The sequence below is a fragment of the Balaenoptera physalus genome (assembly GCF_965194825.1).
Source record: "Balaenoptera physalus genome assembly, chromosome: 4".
Classification (NCBI taxonomy): domain Eukaryota; kingdom Metazoa; phylum Chordata; class Mammalia; order Artiodactyla; family Balaenopteridae; genus Balaenoptera; species Balaenoptera physalus.
Genome location: NC_138891.1, coordinates 116,462,279 through 116,481,483, shown reverse-complemented (window position 1 = coordinate 116,481,483; position 19,205 = coordinate 116,462,279). Strand labels below are relative to the sequence as shown.

Sequence of the window (19,205 nt, the reverse complement as noted above, 5' to 3'; positions counted from 1 at the left end):
AGGGGAGCAGCCTCGCCCATAGCTTAGCAGTGTGCGATGCTGGCCTCCTTACCTCCACGTGAGACTAATTCTGTGATACAGTTTAGGTGCCAGTGCTTCCTGGTGGAATCAGGCAGAAGCTAGTCTCCAGCCGAAGGCCATATTTTTGCTTAGCTTCTGTTCCTCTGTCTCATCTCTTCTGTGTCCTTCATGCCCCTTCTCCTGGGAGCACCACCGACAAATAAATTGCTGGAACAAGAATTCCTATCTCAAGCTCTGCTCCTGTGGAACCCAACCTAAGATACCATATATTTACACATGGAATTAAGTTGTCGTGGGAGAAGATTCCACTGCTTCTAGGCCTTTACTGGCTCTTCAAATCTGCAAACACAACTGATCCCTAAAACACCTCACAAACAAAGCAGTTCCTGGGGGTTTCTCATTCCCTTAATTTCCAATTAGCTCTTGAGTCACTTGCTTAACCTTTTTCACTGGGACCTCTGGGGCCAGATTGCAAAATTGACTTCAGCTTATGCTTTTTGGCCCCTTTAGCCCCTTACATTTTCCTTTGAGCTTTCAGCTTTCTTAGCAAGGCCAGGCCTTGTGCTGCTGGGTGTTCTGTTGAAGGTACACCCTGCCCCACAGCCCGGCCTCAACTCTGCAGGGGAATGTAGGGTGGAGGAGGAGGGGGAGGAGGTCAGGTGATGTTTTGCTTTGTTGTGGTAAAGTGTAAGGACATAGAAGACAAGGGGACAGATTTTTCATGATCACTTCAGGGAAAAGCTACAAAATGATGTAAATAAGCTACAGAGAAAATACAGTAGTATCCCAAGGTTGGGAAGCAGCCAGGATCACTCTGAGAATTTGTCAGGGAGATCCCCACTCTTGGAGCATTATGCCGAGGATCTAGGAAGATTAAAAACTGCAGAAGCTCAGCAGAGAGTCAAAGTCACCAAGGGTCATCAGCAGAAGTCTGCACTTGCAGGCAGGATGCTTTGTGGGTGAGAAAAGAGGTGTTTACTATTTCACCAGTTGTTTACCTCCTTACAGCCAAATTATTAAGATTACATCTGCCCTTGTTTTGATTACTTGGGGGAAATTTATTTAGAGAACAAAGATAATAGTATTATCTTTTCCCGCTAAGTAGATAAAAAGCTCTCAAAACTAGTAACTGATTAAAATGAAACTGGGACCAACGTTTTGTGTGCCTACCCATACAGTAAAGTTATTGTCTATTAGCAATCTAGACAACAAGATAAGACTTTTTCTTGTTTTTAATTTGGGGAGGGGCTTGGGGAGGAATCTGCTTCTGCTCTCAGATTATAATAATAACAGTAAATAGTAGCTAATAATTATGATGTATTTACTCTGCATTTAACATATCATATTATCTTATTGAAATCATATAACAAACCTGTGAAATAAATGTTATTTTTTAAAATTTAGAAACAAACCAACTGAAGCACAGAGAGATTAAGTTGACACAGCTAGTAAAAGGTAAAGCCAGGAATAGAACTTGAGAGTTTGCTCAGAAGATGTAGCGAAGACTAGCTAGCTTCTTGAGCATCACTTCTTTCTCTCTTGGTAAGAGAAATTTTAGTTGGAGCTCAGAGTGATTATGTTACTAGGATCTGGCACTCGGAGGTGCTGTGTACAGCTTCTGAGTTTCTCATGAAAGGGAAGGAGCCTGCACTAGCATTCCCACCCACTCCCTGGTGCCTGGAATATGGATAGGGTCATTGTGCTGAAATACTTGTCTGGGACCAAAGGCTAGAAACCATGTATGAGGACAGCAGAGGAGTGAAATAAAAGAAACCCAGTTTCCTGAGAATTGTGGAGCTATATTACTAGCCCGGACTCCCCAAACTTTTAGATAAAAGAAACACAAATGTCTATTTTGCTTGAGCCATATTTTGGGGGGACTCTTGTTTAAGCAGTCTAGCTTATATGTTAATTAATTCAGAGAAGCAGCAGAATATGTTGGAAGAAGCATTGAACTGGGCATCAGGAGACCAGAAAGCTGGAAAATTGTGCTAAGGCTAAAAGTATGATTGTAGACAAATTTTGGAATTATGAGTAAAATGAGTGAGTTAGAATACACATAACATAAAGGCCCTTCTCATGGCAAAGTGCTATAAAAATAACTTTAAAGATGAATAAAAACAGACAATATCATTTAATTAGTTTGGGAAACTTTAATGAATTACATGGCTTCTATATCTGGATAAGTATGAGACTAATATCCTTTGAAAATTGCTTAAACAAAATTGATTCTGTTTCTACAAAATTGATTTATGAATAGTTTCAAATTTCTTTAGATAATCACCATTGAAATTAAATGTACTATGTAAATATTGTCACTCACATGATAAAGCATCTTCTTGAAAAGCTCTTAATTTTAAATTTGCTCTTGTAAACTTGAAAAACAATCCATCACTAGGATATTTTTAGTATGTACCTATCATATCACTGTGCATATTCTAAAACTTACATAATATTTTCTATACTGAAAAAATCAACATTGATAAGTCTTCAAATATGTTGACTGAGTGTGAAGGTTCACCAGAGCATAAACCCCAAGGTCAGGGTCCAATATCTGTTTCAGTCACTTTTGTATCCTGTATGTGCCCCAGCAAGCCTGGAATGTTGTAAAAATTCCTCATGTATTTGTTGAGTGAGTGAATGAATGAATGTAACTGCTGCACTGTGATAGATGATTAACTTCAGCTGTTGATGAAACCCACCCACAGTGAAAGTTCCTTGGGAAAATGATCCTGAAATATAGTACTTATCTCATTAAAAAAGAGTTTCCATTTAGTCATACAATAATTAATTCATTTAAAAATGATTTTGGCTTATTTTTTATAACCACCAAGCCTTAATCTTAATATTCTGTCCTCATCTTCTTGCGTCACTTTGGAGTGAACATTTTTTTCTATACTGAAAAGGCTCAGGAATTCATGCTGAATCCTTCATCTGCCCAATTTACTGAATTTTCTAAATTATTCTCTTTTCTTTAGTCATCCATCAGAGTAAGAAGTCCAACTACTTATTTTGCTCTGCTGAATTATGCTTGCTCCCAACAACTCACAGATAAGTCATACTTCAAGACTCTGCTACTACTGTTGACTCATCTCCATCCTATCAGCCATGCTAAATTCTTATGTTCTAGAAAGTTTTCCCTCTTTCTAAAAGAAGTGGAGAAGTAGGATAGTTTCAAGAGATTTTAATACCCATATTAAGAAGGGAACTTGATTTTATGAAAGGTACATGTAAATGCTTTTTATTTTCCATGTGTGTTGTGCATTGTATATGTCAACAACATGAGATGACCAATTGAAAAAACAAAAAAATCTAGTGTGTGGCATGTGTATTTTATTAGTGGAAAACAAAACAAATTTTTAAATGTTCAGGAAATGGTGAAATTGGCTCCTATTTCCTGTATATCAGCTCACAAAAGTAACTCTTTCAACAGCTGTGAAGCAGTAAATGAAATATTGACTGAATTACTTGTCATTTAATTTACAGTGATTCCAGTGCTTTTCAAGTGCTAGGCAAGGCACAGAGTATAATTCAATTGTATCCTTTCTTGTAATTTGAAGACACAAAACAACAAGTCACAAGTTAACTGGACCACAGAAAGGTTAATGCAGGTTTTGAAAACTAATCAGTAAATAAATTTCATGGCATGGCCAATTAGTTACTCGGCATTTTTCCCCCTTACCACTTTTTTTCCTACATTTTACTTAAAATCAGTATTAAATGTTTCATGCGTGTTTATTCCATTTTGGTTTATAGCTCTTGCATGGACACGTTGTACTTGTTAACGAGTTTGTGCACTTCACCAGTAAAAAGTTATGTTTAAGGAGAGTTTACTTTAGTATTATTCCCTGGAAGCTGTGACAAATTCTAGTTCTATTCCCTGCTGTACATATTATTTCCCACCAATTAAGAAAAGTTTATTTTGAGTAAAAATTTGGGGGTTGCTAAACTCTAGACTAGGGCATCTATTTCTCTAATCAGTCTTAATTAACTGCTATGTGGAAGTTCTGATGGCTCCTATATTAGCTCTATTTCTTTTTACAGAGATGAAGTATATAACTTTTTAAGAGTTGAAGTGATTTCTCAGCCAAATTCCTAATTTTGTTTTACTGTAATTTGAACTTTTCCAGTTAGGAGGATAGGATGAGTTTGATGGTCCTGGAAATTCTTATATTCCATCTTAGATGTAAATCACCAGGCCTGGAACAAGACTGTGATGCTCAAGGGTTGCCTGAAGAATGGTCAAAAGAAAGTGATTTTACACTATTAGAGAGAGGCTATCAGATGCATCGAATTCCAATTTCTGATGCGTTATCATGTCAGTTATTTGATATATATACATATATATAATATTATATATATAAATATTCCTGTATATCGCGAGACATCCAGTGGCTCAAGACAACCCAGAATCATTCTTTCCCCTTCCTCTTTTTAAATGTGAATATCGGTTTTACTGCCACATTTTGTTAGTGTTAACAATAAAATCTATTGAGAGTGAGTGCTTCCACTTCACTCTGTCTTCATGGCCACTGCTCCAATCAAAGCCACCATGTCTTCTTCCCAGGACAATTCCCGTAGTCTCTTAATTGATCTCCCCACATACATTCTTCACCTTCTAAAGTTTATTCTCCACCCAATTGTTATGGAAATTCTCCACCCTTTGTCCAGATTTCCTGCTATTCCAGTCCGTCTCCCACAACTGTGCAACTGTCCTATCTGTGTATATATTTGGTTCCTTAAGTAAAACCGGGTTTTTTGTTGTTGGTGGTGTTATTGTTTGCAAATCTCAGGACCTCCACCCATGCTGATTCATTGGCTCTAATGCTCTTTCCTCCAGTCTTGATGTACCTGACTCTTAGCCAATCTTCAAATCTTATCTTAAATTTTACTTCCTTAGGGAGTTCTTCCCAGACTCCCACAATATAACAGGATCTTCCAGTCATTCTTTTCCCTATTTTGTTTTGGATTGCTTTTCATGGCATTGAAAAGTTTTTGTCATCATGTATGCATGCATTTATTTGTTGCCCTTTGGAAAGCCTATCATTCCACCAATCTCTAAGCTCCATGAAAGCATGGACCATGTGTCTGCAATTCATCTCACCCAGGGACAAGTACAAATATGTCTTCAATTTTCTAAATGTAAGTTTTCTAAAATGATTGATTTTTTAATATATAAATATATTCGGTTTTTTTGAGACTAAAGGGATTTGAAATTGGTATGAAAACTGGAAATTCTTTGAAATAATTGGTAATCTATATATGCACATCTTTTCCTTATTTTATAATTAATTAATAATTATACTTAAGCTCTGTTAAACTTCCCAAAATATTACCAGACACCTTTTTAATAAAACAAAGTTAAATGATTAGAACTTATTGCAGTTAGAGAGAACACCATTGTGATAGAGGCCTAGCAGTGCCTCAGAAGTGGGAAGGCAAAACTGATATTTACACAGTTTGTGGGTCTTGACTTCAGTGGTTTAAGGTGAGTTTTTCAAGGCAGGCAACTGATTGGGAATGGAAAGTTTATGACCTAACAGTGTAGTATTGGTGGGCAAAGCAGAGTTTTTGAAGAGAGAATTTTAATAGTTAAATTGTTTGTGATAACTGAACTGTTTACTCAGGTGAGCAGAATGCTATCTTTGATAAATGAATCTGCAGGAATTGGCTAAAGCAAAGAATAAAGTTATTTATTATTTTACAATCTTACCTTTTCTCAGGCAAAAATTTCCTGGTATAAGCAACAAAGTCATGTTGACACAGGTGGCTTCAATTATTAGTGCTGGTCACCACATCACATTTAGTGAAGGTGGTCACAGTTCTTCTACAGAAAAGTAATACTATACTGCAGAAAATTATTGTACTATATCTTTCGCAGTAGAGACAAAAAGGAAACAATAGTCCCAAAATATATTTGACTAACAGGAAAGTAGAATGAGAAAGAGAGGATATTTGATAAAACAGGCTTTCTAATTTAGGCCACTATTTCTCAAAGGATGGTTTGAAGAATATTGCTTCTAAGGGAAGCTTCAGGATATTACACTAAAGTCCATCTTCAAATACACTGGAAAACAATGAGTTAAATAACATTAGGTTATTTAACTCCTTGCTCCCTTCTCTGAAAGGCATCTTGGATCCCTTAATATGTTAAGGTAGTTGTGAGTTTCCAACAGTGGGATGACACAAAGAAAATTTGCCATGTGTGTTTAACCAAGGTGCTCTTACATTGGAGAGGGTCCCCTGGGAGCAATGAATAATGGAGTTCACTTAAAGAAATGGTGTTATACATTAACAGAATTATATAATACTAAGAAATTATACAGTTATACTTGTTTTTACCTTCAAAATCATGTGTGAATAAAAAATCTATTACTAGAAATATTTGAAATTGCATATCAGGACATATCTTACAAAGATTACTTGGTGAATTTGGGGGGAACAAATAGAATACCTAGTTGTGAATAGTCTTCTCATTTTACATCTTTATTTTACACTGAAATTAGATTTGTATAAACTTGATTCTTTTTCATTGTAGACCAAAGATCATATTGTGATTGAAAATTTCATATATGTCATATTTTCAGGGACATTTCAGGAGTTAGTAACTAGTTTTGCCTACAGAAGAAGTTGTATTTTCCATATTTCCATAACATTCACCATGGAAGCAGTCTGACATGTTCTAACTCTGCTGTTTCTAAAGAGTCTGGCCTTGGGCAAGTAATGCCCCTGTACTTTAGATTACTCATGGGTGAAATGAATGATAGCGGCATGCTCTGAGAATAAAACAAGGTAACAAATCTGGTAATGCCCTTGAAACAATGCTTTGATAGTTGTAAGTTACTTTGATAGTTGTTACTAAAAGCAGAGAAAGGTTTAAAAAGTTTACTTTTTAACTTCTCCCCATTTTCTCCATTGAGTTTTGATATTATTTTCATAATTTAATCATATCCCATGGGTCAAAGTCTGTGATATTTCAAAACACCATAATGTATGTTATTTTCAAACCTTTAGTCCAAGGGGTAAAAAACAAACATAAATTTTTATTCTAGTAATTGAGTTGGATTATCAGAGCTTTTTAAAATTGAAGAACCTATAAATGTAGTTGGATACTTACGCTTCTATCCAACTGCAGCTTCAGCCTTTAGAGCATATTCTTTACTGGCTGATTGTAGCTGACCACGATATGATGACTGAAGAAAAGAGTTCTTATCAGTGGCACCCGTTCTACCCCCCACAGCATTTTGATTAAGTTGCTGGGGTCTAAACACCATCTATAATTGTATTCCCGTAACTGAAGATAGATGACCAAATTTGTCATCAGGCCAAAAGAGTTATTAACTGGTATAGTGCTCATAATTTCCAAAGTGACATTAAAAATATCTACCTCCAGATAGTTGAGGGAGGGCGTGAACGAGACATGAAATGGAAGAGGCAGGTGCCAGGCAAGAGATGAGGTAGCTTCCTTTGCCAGTGAACAGCTGTAGATCTAGGCAAGAAGGGGGAAAAGAAAGCACATTCATGCCCTGGATGAATTAATATAAATCTACAGCTATACCCAGATGGTGTGATTTCACAACTTTCATTTTATAACACTTGGTTTGGTGGTAAAATGGTCAATTTCTGTACCAGATCATACTTGTAAATTCTCTAGCAAAGTGTCATATTTTTCATGTAAATACTTCCAAAGCAAAACTTATTTATAGCATCAACTATAGGAAAGAAGTCATGAGCAACCTCTTTTGGAGTCACTTATGTAACTGTTTTGTGTAAGAACTGCAAAAGAAAAAGAAATTAAAAGAAACCGTCAAAGAAACAGTCAAAGATGTGGATAAGAAACATTCAGTTAAGATGATTGAGTTAGTTTGAAGCTAGAATAACATCTTCAGTGGATGCTTTAAAAACTTGATGAGTTTATAATGTGATGCTTTAATAATGTTGCTAGTTGCAGTTCTTCATTCATCAAGCAAATGTTTACTGGGAGTTATCTATATGGCAGGGACCATTATATAGACTCTGGTGAAATTATAGTGAACATCATGAAGATTATGTTTTGTATGGAAGACAGAAAAAGAACAATTATAAAACAATGGCGAGGTATTGATAATGAGAAGCAAATTATGGAGATTGAGAGAGCCTGAGGACTGGAGCTTATGGTGCTTCTATATAAGGTGATGAAATGTCACCAAACTGAGCAGAAACTTGAAGTAAGCAAATGAGTAAATCATAAGATATAGGCTGTGTTTCAATATGAAAATGAATCATTGGAAAATGGACATGTCCAATTGAGATAACCTGTCTCCATCACTTTTCGTGTAGTAAATATGCATGGTGCTGGGCATACCGGAATTATGCAGATTGATTTTGACTAACCTAAGCCTAAATCTGGAACAAAAGGTGGCTTCATTTCCAGCTTATGACCCAAACTATTGGATGCTACTTGCTGAAAGAAGGATGAATGGATCTAGGGAGATCATCACCAATGTCCATTTAAATGATTAAGGTGGTTTTAATATAGTGTCAATATGCATATTTCATTAATCAATAATATTTGTATCACTAATAAATGTGTTAGTTGTATCAGTCAGGATTCTCTAGAGAAATACAATCAATAGGAGGTATCAGTATATCTATATCAATATCTATCTATCTATCTATCTATCTAGTGAAAGGAGAGATTTATTTTAAGGAATTCATTCACAGGATTAAAGGGGCTGGCAAGTTTGAAATCTGTAGGGTAGACCCGAAGGCTGGGAACTCAGGAAAAAGTTATGTTGTGTTCTTGAGGTGTAATTCCTTCTTCTGCAGGAAATCTGTTCTTGTTCTTAAGGCCGTCAAATGACTGAATGAGACTCACCCACGTTATGGAGGGCGATCTGCTTTACTTGCAGTCAGCTGACTGTAAATGTTAACCACATCTACAAAATCGCTTCACAGAAACACTTAAATCAATGTTTGATTAAGTACTTGGGTACTACAGCCTCACTAAGTTAACATGTAAGGCTAATTACAGTATTTTAAAGCGATCAGTCTTTACCGAACACAGGTGTTTTAATTAGAAACTTATAAGAATTGTAGCTATGTTCATGCACATAATGTGGTTAAACACAATGTAATGAATAATATCTAAGATGAAAAAAGCTAGTTGCCATACTTTATAGCCCATAAGACGAGAAAGAAAAGATTCTGACAAGTCTTTGTTGCCCTTGTTACAGAAACAGGTTAAGTATTAGCAGACATGAGCATCAATATTGTATGATATCTATTTTAATTTACATGTAGAAAAATGAAGGTGGGATGGCTTATCCATTCTAATAATTTAGTAATCTCTCTCAGTGTAAAATGCCACAAAATTCACTTTGGGTAGGAAATAGTTTGGATAAATTTCTAGTAAGTTACATGCTTGACTCTCAGGAGAACACTTATCTTGAGAGGAGAAAAATGGCGAGGAGTCAACAGATTCCTAGAAACCATAAGACAAGTGATCAATAGCAAAGCAGCATATTCTCAGAAGTAATGTGATATGCTATGATAGTCAATATATAAATCATTAATAGCGATCTATAGCTGTCTGTAAAATAAATTGGTAATTATAACAGTATTTCCAAAAAATTCATCTTTAGTACAGTAATTTTACTTTCTCAGATCCATCTCTGCTTTTTTTTTTTTTTTTACCTCAGTTACCAGGCTGTGGCTAGAGTGACATGAATCTGAAAAGCAAGAGCTGATAGGTCATTTGCTTTAATATTTATAAATGTAAAAATAAAGTAGGCATGTAGTTTCTATCAATTTCTTATAAAATGTTATAGTTGAGTAACTATGGGGAACACCAAATCCATAGATAAGAGTCTTAATTGTCACTGAATAATGTATTAAGAGGATGGGCAGCAAAAAAAATTTGATTTCTTCTTCATATGACTAATAAGCTATGCCAGTAACTTTTTGCTCAGATTTTTATTTTAGTAATGTGCTGAATTTTTCCAGTATGTAAATTCAGAGTAAGTCAGAGAGCTAGGGAATCAGCTTCCCTGATAGTTGCCTAGAGGAGTGACATAATCAGATTTGCAATTTATAAATGCATTGTAAATGATACATTGGAGGGACTGTAAGTCTAGAGTCAGAGATGTCTGCAAGGAGGCTATTTCAACACAGGAGGTGAGAATTTGGAGAGGAGAGTATAAAGAAAAGAAATCGAGAATTAAAAAAAAAAGCTGTCAGGATCCTTGCGATGATGTAACTATTCATTATCCTTACTGTGATGGGAAATATTCAAACCCATGTGATAAAATTGTACAGACCTAAATACACACACACACACACATACACACACACAAGCAGAACAGGTAAAACTGAGGAAACATGAATAAGATTCATGGATTGTATCAAAGCTAATCAATATCCTGGTTGTGATATTATACTATAATTTTGTAGATTGTTACATTGGGAGCAACTGGGTAAAGTGTTCACAGGATCTGTCTGTATTATTTCTTACAACTGCCTGTGAATCTGCAATTGTCTCACTGAAGATTTCAATGAAAAGAATAGGCAGGACTTGGTAATTGATGAGCTGTAGGGACAGCAGAGATGAAAAATTCTACACTGTCACATTGGACAAATGGTGACGATGTCATTCACTGGGATAAAAAGACAAGGAGAAGAAAGATTTGAGGAGAGTTTTTGGTGCCTTTGGGAACCATTCACTGGGTAGGTAAGTAATAAATAGGCATAGAGCTAAAGTAAGACTATTGACCTGGTGATATAGTTTACAGTCATCAGAAAAAGTTAGTAGTGTTTGCAGACGAGAGAATGCTTAAGATTATCTGCTACTAATAAGTCTAATATTTTAGGGTTCCAGCCCTATCTGGTAAAGAATGAAAGTACAGTCCATGAAAACTCACAAAGGTCAGAAATGGCATAAAGTATTTCCTTAATATTCTCACTGAATCACCCATTAGTCCATAGTGAAATTACCTCTGGGGATGACATTTGCTGTCTTCTCCACCCAAGACCCTCTTAAGATGAGTTCCTCCCACAAAACTGAATTCTCAGGGACCAGGTTCCAAAATTGAGGAGTTCTAAGCATTGATTGTGAATTTCTGAATTCTAAACATTTCTCTATAGCTACTATTTTGCAATATCAAAAAAAAAATTGAATTTTTAAAGACCCAAGATGCATGTGGGCTTGAAAATGTATTATAATAGTGGGAAAAGGTTTATAGATTTAAATTCAAGTGTTCAATTAAAAATTGTAGAGAATACTATTTAACTCTTTTTTCCAATTAGTCAGCTGTTTAAAGACATCTGTTGTATAGTAAATCCTCATGCAATTAAAAGCAACATCTGGAATAATAGAATAATTACTTTCCCATGTTATTGACATTTAGGTTCAGATCAACAGCAGGAAAATGAGTCTATAGTAGATCTTATAAAACAAAGGCTTCTGGGGTGTGGGAGAGAGAAAAACGTGTTTGAAAGAACTGTTTTATTTTATATGTATGTCTGTGCCATTGGAAAGCAGACTAAAATGTTTCCTCAAATCTCAACTCTTGAAATATTTTACTGACCCTCATGATATTTTTCTGGAAAAGAACATATTCTATATTTTTCTCATTATCTGTTGATGTGTTGGATGAGAGAGACTCAAAATTGTACCCTTTCATTTTTCTTTGTCTTAACATACAGCTTTAACAAAAGTTGTTTCTTATTCTTTTTTCTTAAGGTTCTTACTCAAATGAAAGACTTTTTTTTCTTCAGTGTAAAACTTCTTACAATTTATGATAAGTATCTTTGTGAGATATTAGTATGATTTTGACTTGGATCAATTTTAATATTCTTTTAAGCTGCATATTTGATATGTTAACATTAATGCTTATTTTAGGTTCTTCTTTATTTTTTATCATCACTAATCCTCAAAAAGCAATACATTTTTATCCAACTTTATATTAAAAGGTAACTATTTTAAGGAAGTTTCAGTTTTAAAAGCAAAGTAACCTTGTATTTTTATATTTTTTATCAATTTCAATGTGAAATTTACTCTACCAAAAATTGTTTAAGATTTCAACTAACTTGTAATATGTTATAAAAGTTGCTTTAACTAAAGAAAATGTTTCATTAAAAATTACAAATGTGAAATATAGTGATCTGTGGTTATTCATGATGTTATTTGAAAAATACCCTTTTTTCATGGTTCTATTGTTATTGTATTAATTTTGCTTTGCTCATTGACCGTTGCTTCATCTCCTTTTAAAAAACATTTTAAGATATTTTTTCCAAAATTTGTAGCCTACTCTAGCTCTGCTGTTTGTTTACTCTCTTCCTCGCCATAGATATTTCTCAATACATTACAGTCTCTAATTATTATTATTATTTTTTTTTACTTTTCTAAACATCTCTACTTAATCTGGATGACCTACTTTGACTTCTTTCTCCATTACCTTTTACTGCTAATAAATCCTTGATTTTAATTGAATGTAAGGTATAATGCAGGCTTGGAATTTTAAGTGATGACCAATGGTTTCTTTAATTTTTTGTGGAGGGTCATCACATTTTATCAGCTTTTCTTCTTTCCTAATGATCAGCATCCAGTTAAGGGGGCTGGAACCATCCTTTCAGGCACATTTACCCATCTGTCAACTAAGATTGAACACTATTTTTGTAAAAGTTGAATGGTTATTATTATTGTATTCTCAGGCAGGGTATCCTAATCTCATTGTCTTTTGTTTTCTGGGGAGCTTGGTATTTTCCTTTTTGAAATTTTTCTTTTTTTTTTTTTTCAGGAAAAATAGAAGGGAGAGAGTGTCATAAAATCCAATAAAATAACATGGGTCAGAAACTATAATGAATTAATTCTAATCTCCACCTCTTCATCAATGTGATAGTCATTAATCATGTATTTAATTCTATACACTTAGTTCCCTGTGTGTGAAGTGTAAAGTTTATTCACTGTGTGCTCTGAGGCAGACACAGTGCTAACGAAATAAGATGAGTACCAGTTTCTGAAAGCTCACAGATACTTATGCAAGGATTTTGACTTTATTTGTTTGAGAGTCAGTTCTGCCTAGGGGTCTCATGCTTCTGCACATCTTCTGCACTGATGGCTTTTGTTCTGGACTGTGTTTTCCACATATTGAACAGCCTTGGAAGTTAGCAGTGGTGTCTCTCTGCTGAGCAGAGGACAGATTTGTTTACTGCTCAATGTAATAAAGTTAATGTCTCTCTCTGAGACAAATGTTGGGCAGGTTTGCTTTCAGTATCTTATAAAAGATGGGCAGACTTGCGATTGCCAAGGGGGGAGGGAGGTGGGAGAAGTTTGGATTGGGAGTTTGGGACTAGCAGATGCAAGCTATTATATATAGGATGGATAAACAACAAGATTCCGTTGCATAGCACAGGGGACTGTATTCACTATCCTGTAATAAACCATAATGGAAAATAATTTTTAAAAAAGATTGGAGTTTCCAAAGCTTGGGGTTCCTTAGCTGTGATACAAACCCACTGTGTGCACAGCATCAACCTGGGCACACATCCCCGTTTCCAACCCCATGGGACTTAGGAAACAAGGAGAACCCACACGAATAGGAAGCTCATGCTGCCTGCTAAACCATAAGTAGTAAAGTCCTTTTGTTTCTGACCAAGGAGTCTTGTGTCTGCTGTCAGCATCTGTGAGTCAATGTCACCCTAACTTAATAGCTTACAAGCAGAGTAAAATCTAGACCTTTCACAGTTCTTGACAATCTGGTATAAAATGGTGGGCCACAGGGATCTTTAATGAAGGAAATAAATAATAAAATTATTCTAGATCCCTAAAAATGTTCAGAACTAGAAAACATATTTGGCAGTTTCCTGTATTTAGTCAAAACCATAGAATCACTCTGCAGGAAAGGGTGATGGTGGTCCAGATGAAGGCCAGGGATAAGTACATGTGGAACACCAATGCTGGCGAATTAGATGCACATGCCTTGGGGGAGGGGAGAATATATACAGTAATTTTAATAAAGCCAAAAAGTGAACGTAAACTCCAATTTCTACAAATTACATAGCACTGATGCTATTTGGCATGAGAGGTGGTGATCATGGAAGTAGAATAGAAAATAGTAAAGAATGACATTCTGGAAGTCAAAAGAGGAAAGAATCTCTAGAATGATCCTGAGGTGAGAGTACTAAAATCCACAGAGGTCAAATTGGAGAAAGACTTAGAAGAGGCCTTTGCTTTGATTAATAGGAGAAAATTAGAAATGTTTCAAGAACAATTTCAGTTGAGAGGTGATAGTAGAAGCTGAATGGAATGGACTAAAGAATAAATGGCATCAAAGAATACTTACTTTAAAAGATAAAATCATGCCTCATGCAAATATAAAACAGACACATACCAAAGCTTTTATTTAATTCATTAATTGATGAAAGAGCCAGTAAGAAGGCATAACTAGTTCAAAGGTGGTTTCAAAGGACCACACAAGAATGCTGAAATGAATTTACAGATATATGCAAAACTGGTAAATATTCACAGAACAATAATCAACCATGTATCCACTAGGTACAACTTACATTTCTGCTAATATTTACAACTTACAGTTACAAAATAGTTCAAAAACAGTGAAAGGCAGAGGTAAACCTGAAGAATCCACTAGAAAGAACCTCTAGCAATTTTTTTTTCATTTCCTAGTTTTTTTCATAATTTTTCTTATGATAGGATATAAGGAAAAGCTGAAAGTGAATACAGAAAAAAGATGTAGGGCATTGAGACTAATTTTGCAATGCATTATACTAGAAAAGATACTGAAATGGGATCAGGAAATGAACAGCTAAATAATTCTATAATCTTGATATTTAATTCAACTTTCAATCTGAATTTCTTATCAACAACAAAAGGAGTTTGGATCCCAGCTTAGTTGTGCTCAAACTTCTCTTTTAACACAGTGTTTTTTTTAACTGCAAATAAAAGCTTCCTATGAATTCTGACATAGAGTAGAGCGCTATTCTGTTTGAAGTGATGCAAAAGAGTCTAGAGTACCTTTCCTTGATCTTCTTTACCTGTAAAGCTCTGAGATATTTTTCAGGAACAAATATAAATTTCTTATACAATTTTAAGCGTGGTGCAAATTTCTGTTTTTTATCAGATCACACCACATATGGTTTTTCCTAAACTATACTTGCTTATATAATTTGAAGTGAGTTTCAAAATTGGATTTATTATTTTGTTGTATAACCTGCCTCATGATCATATGCAACAAGTTAACTTTAATATATAAAAGGATTAAATATAATTTAAAATTTAATTAATTGTACCTAATTTAAAATTAAAGTAGATTTTTTTAATGATAGCCCTTCTCACTGGTATGAGGTGATACCTCACTGTAGTTTTGATTTGCATTTCTCATTTAAAAATCTACAGGCAATAAATGCTGGAGAGGGTGTGGAGAAAAGGGAACCCTCTTGCACTGTTGGTGGGAATGTAAATTGATACAGCCACTATGGAGAACAGTATGGAGGTTCTTTAAAAATCTAAAAAATAGAACCACCATATGACCCAGCAATCCCACTACTGGGCATATACCCAGAAAAAACCATAATTCAAAAAGACACATGCACCCCAGTGTTCATTGCAACACCATTTACAATAGCCAGGACATGGAAGCAACCTAAATGTCCATCAACAGAGGAATGGATAAAGAAGATGTGCTACATATATACAGTGGACTATTACTCAGCCATAAAAAGGAATGAAATTGGGTCATTTGTAGAGACATGGATGGACCTAGAGACTGTCATACAGAGTGAAGTAAGTCAGAAAGAGAAAAACAAATATCGTATATTAATGCATATGTGTGGAATCTAGAAAAATGGTACAGATGATCTTGTTTGCAAAACCGAAATAGAGACACAGATGTAGAGAACAAACGTATGGATACCAAGGGGGAAAAGTTGGGGAGTGGTGGGATGAATTGGGAGTTTGGGATTGACAAATATATGGTATTGATACATGTATAAAATAGGTAACTAATGAGAATCTACTGTATAGCTCAGAGAACTCTACTCAGTGCTCTGTGGTGGCCTAAATGGGAAGGAAATCCAAAAAAGAGGGGATATATGTATACGTATAGCTGATTCACTTTGCTGTACAGTAGAAACTAATACAACATTGTAAAGCATTTATACTCCAATAAAATTTAATAAAAAAATAAAATTAAAGTAGCAAAAATATTTTAACATGAAACAATATAAAATTAAAATGAACCTAAAAATATTTTAATTGTTCTGTTTGTCTTTATGTTAAATAAGTTCTCATCTCATAGTAGAAAAAAATATTATGTGTGTATTTTTTTCAGTTGGTTGTATGTATTAGAATATATTTTTCGTATATGGTTAAATTGATATATTCTATTGAATAATGCAGTCTTTGGTATACTGTTTAGTTTATATTTTATAGATGTGATAGGTAGTAGTTGAGAAAGACCATTATAGAATTGGTAAGGGAGAAGGTATGACACTATTTTATAGGAAAGGTAGTTTTCTTTTGGATCCATGTTAACTACTATTATTGGAGGAAATATATAACATGACTCTTTGAAATCTAAAGATAATTTTAGAAATTATTTTTATTCAGCTGGCTTTTTATGCAGCACAAACCTGTTGTCACATTTAGAAGCCTGTCATATGGGAGGGGAATCTTCATCTCCTTTTAATCATCAGACCTGTGGCAAATGGGATTCCTTTGTGTTTACTACTCATAGATGCATTTTATTATGTTTTATACTACAGTGAATGGAACTACTGTATTTAAGAGTTAAGATCACAACACTTAATATATATTAAATGTTATAATTTAGTATTTGTGAAAGAATATGAACATTTGGTGACTTGAATAAAATTTAACTAGCTTTGCTTTTCTTCTCCCTTCAATTCATTGAATTAGTGACTTACTCTGAGATAATGCCAAAATGTTGATGGCATATGAAAACTTTTTGAATTTCAGTGAACTTTCTACTTTTTTAAAGAAGAGATATCTTGTTTTTCTGGACAAGCAAAATAACAAAGGGCATAAAATGGAAAAGATTGTTTTTACTGACTCTGACATAGTTGAATGTCTGGTTTTGGTAGGAGAACACTGAGTTTTTATTTTTGTGACTGCCCCTTTACTTTCTATTTTATAACCTTTTCTTGTCCTGTTTATATACTTGGGGTTGCCTCTAAGGCTGGATGGGAGCTTTTCTAATCTTCTCCCACATGTAATATTTTTAAACAATTATGACAGCAAAGGGTAAAAAACTCACTTATGGTCTTCAAGAACCTCAGGCTCTTAAACCAAGTCTTGCAAACTCTGAAGTCCCCAGGCATCAGAAAGGTAACAGCACCGTATGAAGGAGATCAACTTTGAGAAACATAGGTGGGACTGACATACAAAAAGCTGAACATTTAATGTATACAACTTGATGCATCTGGAGATAAATCTACATCATAAACCAGCAGTCCCTAACCTTTTCTGCACCAGGGACCAGTTTCGTGGAAGACAGTTTTTCCACGGACCGGGGTTGAGAGGATGTTTTCGGGATGATTCAAGCACATTACATTTGTTGTGCGCTTTATTTCTATTATTATTACATTGTAATATATAATGAAGTATTTATACAACTCACCATAATGCAGAATCAGTGGGATCCCAGAGCTTGTTTTCACTTGCCACTCACTGATAGGGTTTTGATATGAGTCTGCAAGCAATTGATTTGTTATGGTCTCTGTGCAGTCAAACCTCTCTGCTAATGATAATCTGTATTTGCAGCCCCTCCCCAGCTCTAGCATCACCGCCTCGGCTCCAGCTCAGATCATCAGGCATTAGATTCTCATAAGAAGCACGCAACCTAGCTCCCTCGCATGTGCAGTTCACAGTAGGGTTATGAGAATGCCACTGCTGATCTGACAGGAGGCGGAGCTCAGGCGGTAAGGCAAGCAATGGGGAGAAGCTGTAAATACAGATGAAGGTTCGCTCGCTCACCCGCCACTCACCTCCTGCTGTGTGGCCCGCTTCCTAACAGGCCGTGGACCAGTCCGGGGTTGGGGACCCCTGTCATAAACTATCACCACAGTCTATGCTGTAAACGTGTCCATCATCTCCAAAAGTTTCCTCCTGCCCTCTTTATTTATTGATAATTTTAATAAGGCTTAAGATACACCCTCTTAGTAAATTTTAAGTACACACTTCAGTACTATTAACTAGAGGCTCTATAAAATGGTTTTAAAAAAAGAAAAAGAAAGGAACAAGAGGGAGAAATCAGAGCTTTGGACAAACTAGGGAGCTATCATACTCGAGAGAACATAGCTACTGCATACTTCCTCAAATTGGTGCCAGATCTCCTAAAAATTTAAGAAGTTGGACATTCAAACTTTTATGCAAAATCTCTTGGCTATTAAGTGTTGGCAACTAATTCAAAGTTAACATCAAAGCAGCAGCAGCCACATTTCACAAGCTATATCTCTGCAGGCCAAATTCAACATGCCCTGGGTCACGTGCACCAGGACCCAAGGAACTTCTTGAACGGTGTTTTTCAGTCATCCGTGCAGTTTCACATTCCCAGCCCTCTTTAAGCACTGATCTCTTGGTTACTACATAATTGCAACAGTAAGCTTCCTTCTTCTCCCCTTTCTGTGCAAACTTGACATTACTGCAAAAATCATCAACAAATACTGTTCAATCACAGCACATGTCAGCCTACAGTGGTTGCTGATTACCTTTAAGGAGGGCTACCAGATTGGAATTCCAAAGATCTAGGTTTCATGAATTTGAGCAAGAAATGAAAAATTTCATTTGATAAGTTTTGATTTTACAGGCTTGTTGTGATAATAAAATGGGATAATATATAATAAAGTACTTTGTAGATTAGAAAGAACTGATGTATTAGCAACAGTCATAATTCCAAATTAGTATTACATAATGGTAGCTTTTTTTTTTTTCCTTTTTATTTATTTATTTATTTATTTATTTATTGGCTGTGTTGGGTCTTCGTTTCTGTGCAAGGGCTTTCTCCAGTTGCGGCAAGCGGGGGCCACTCTTCATCGCGGTGCGTGGGCCTCTCACTGTCGCGGCCTCTCTTGTTGCGGAGCACAGGCTCCAGACGCGCAGGCTCAGTAGTTGCGGCTCACGGGCGTAGCTGCTCCGCGGCATGTGGGATCTTCCCAGACCGGGGCACGAA

General features: G+C 35.4%; 1 long non-coding RNA gene across 1 annotated transcript in view; it reads right to left on the bottom strand.

Annotated features, from left to right (window-relative positions):
* The window catches only part of LOC309660164, a 122,344-nt gene extending 103,392 nt beyond the window's left edge, over positions 1-18,952 (bottom strand). The window contains exon 1 of the long non-coding RNA XR_014263225.1: positions 17,655-18,952. This is a non-coding gene — a long non-coding RNA (uncharacterized lncRNA). The remainder of the gene's footprint in view (positions 1-17,654) is intronic.
* Positions 18,953-19,205: the final 253 nt, after the last annotated feature.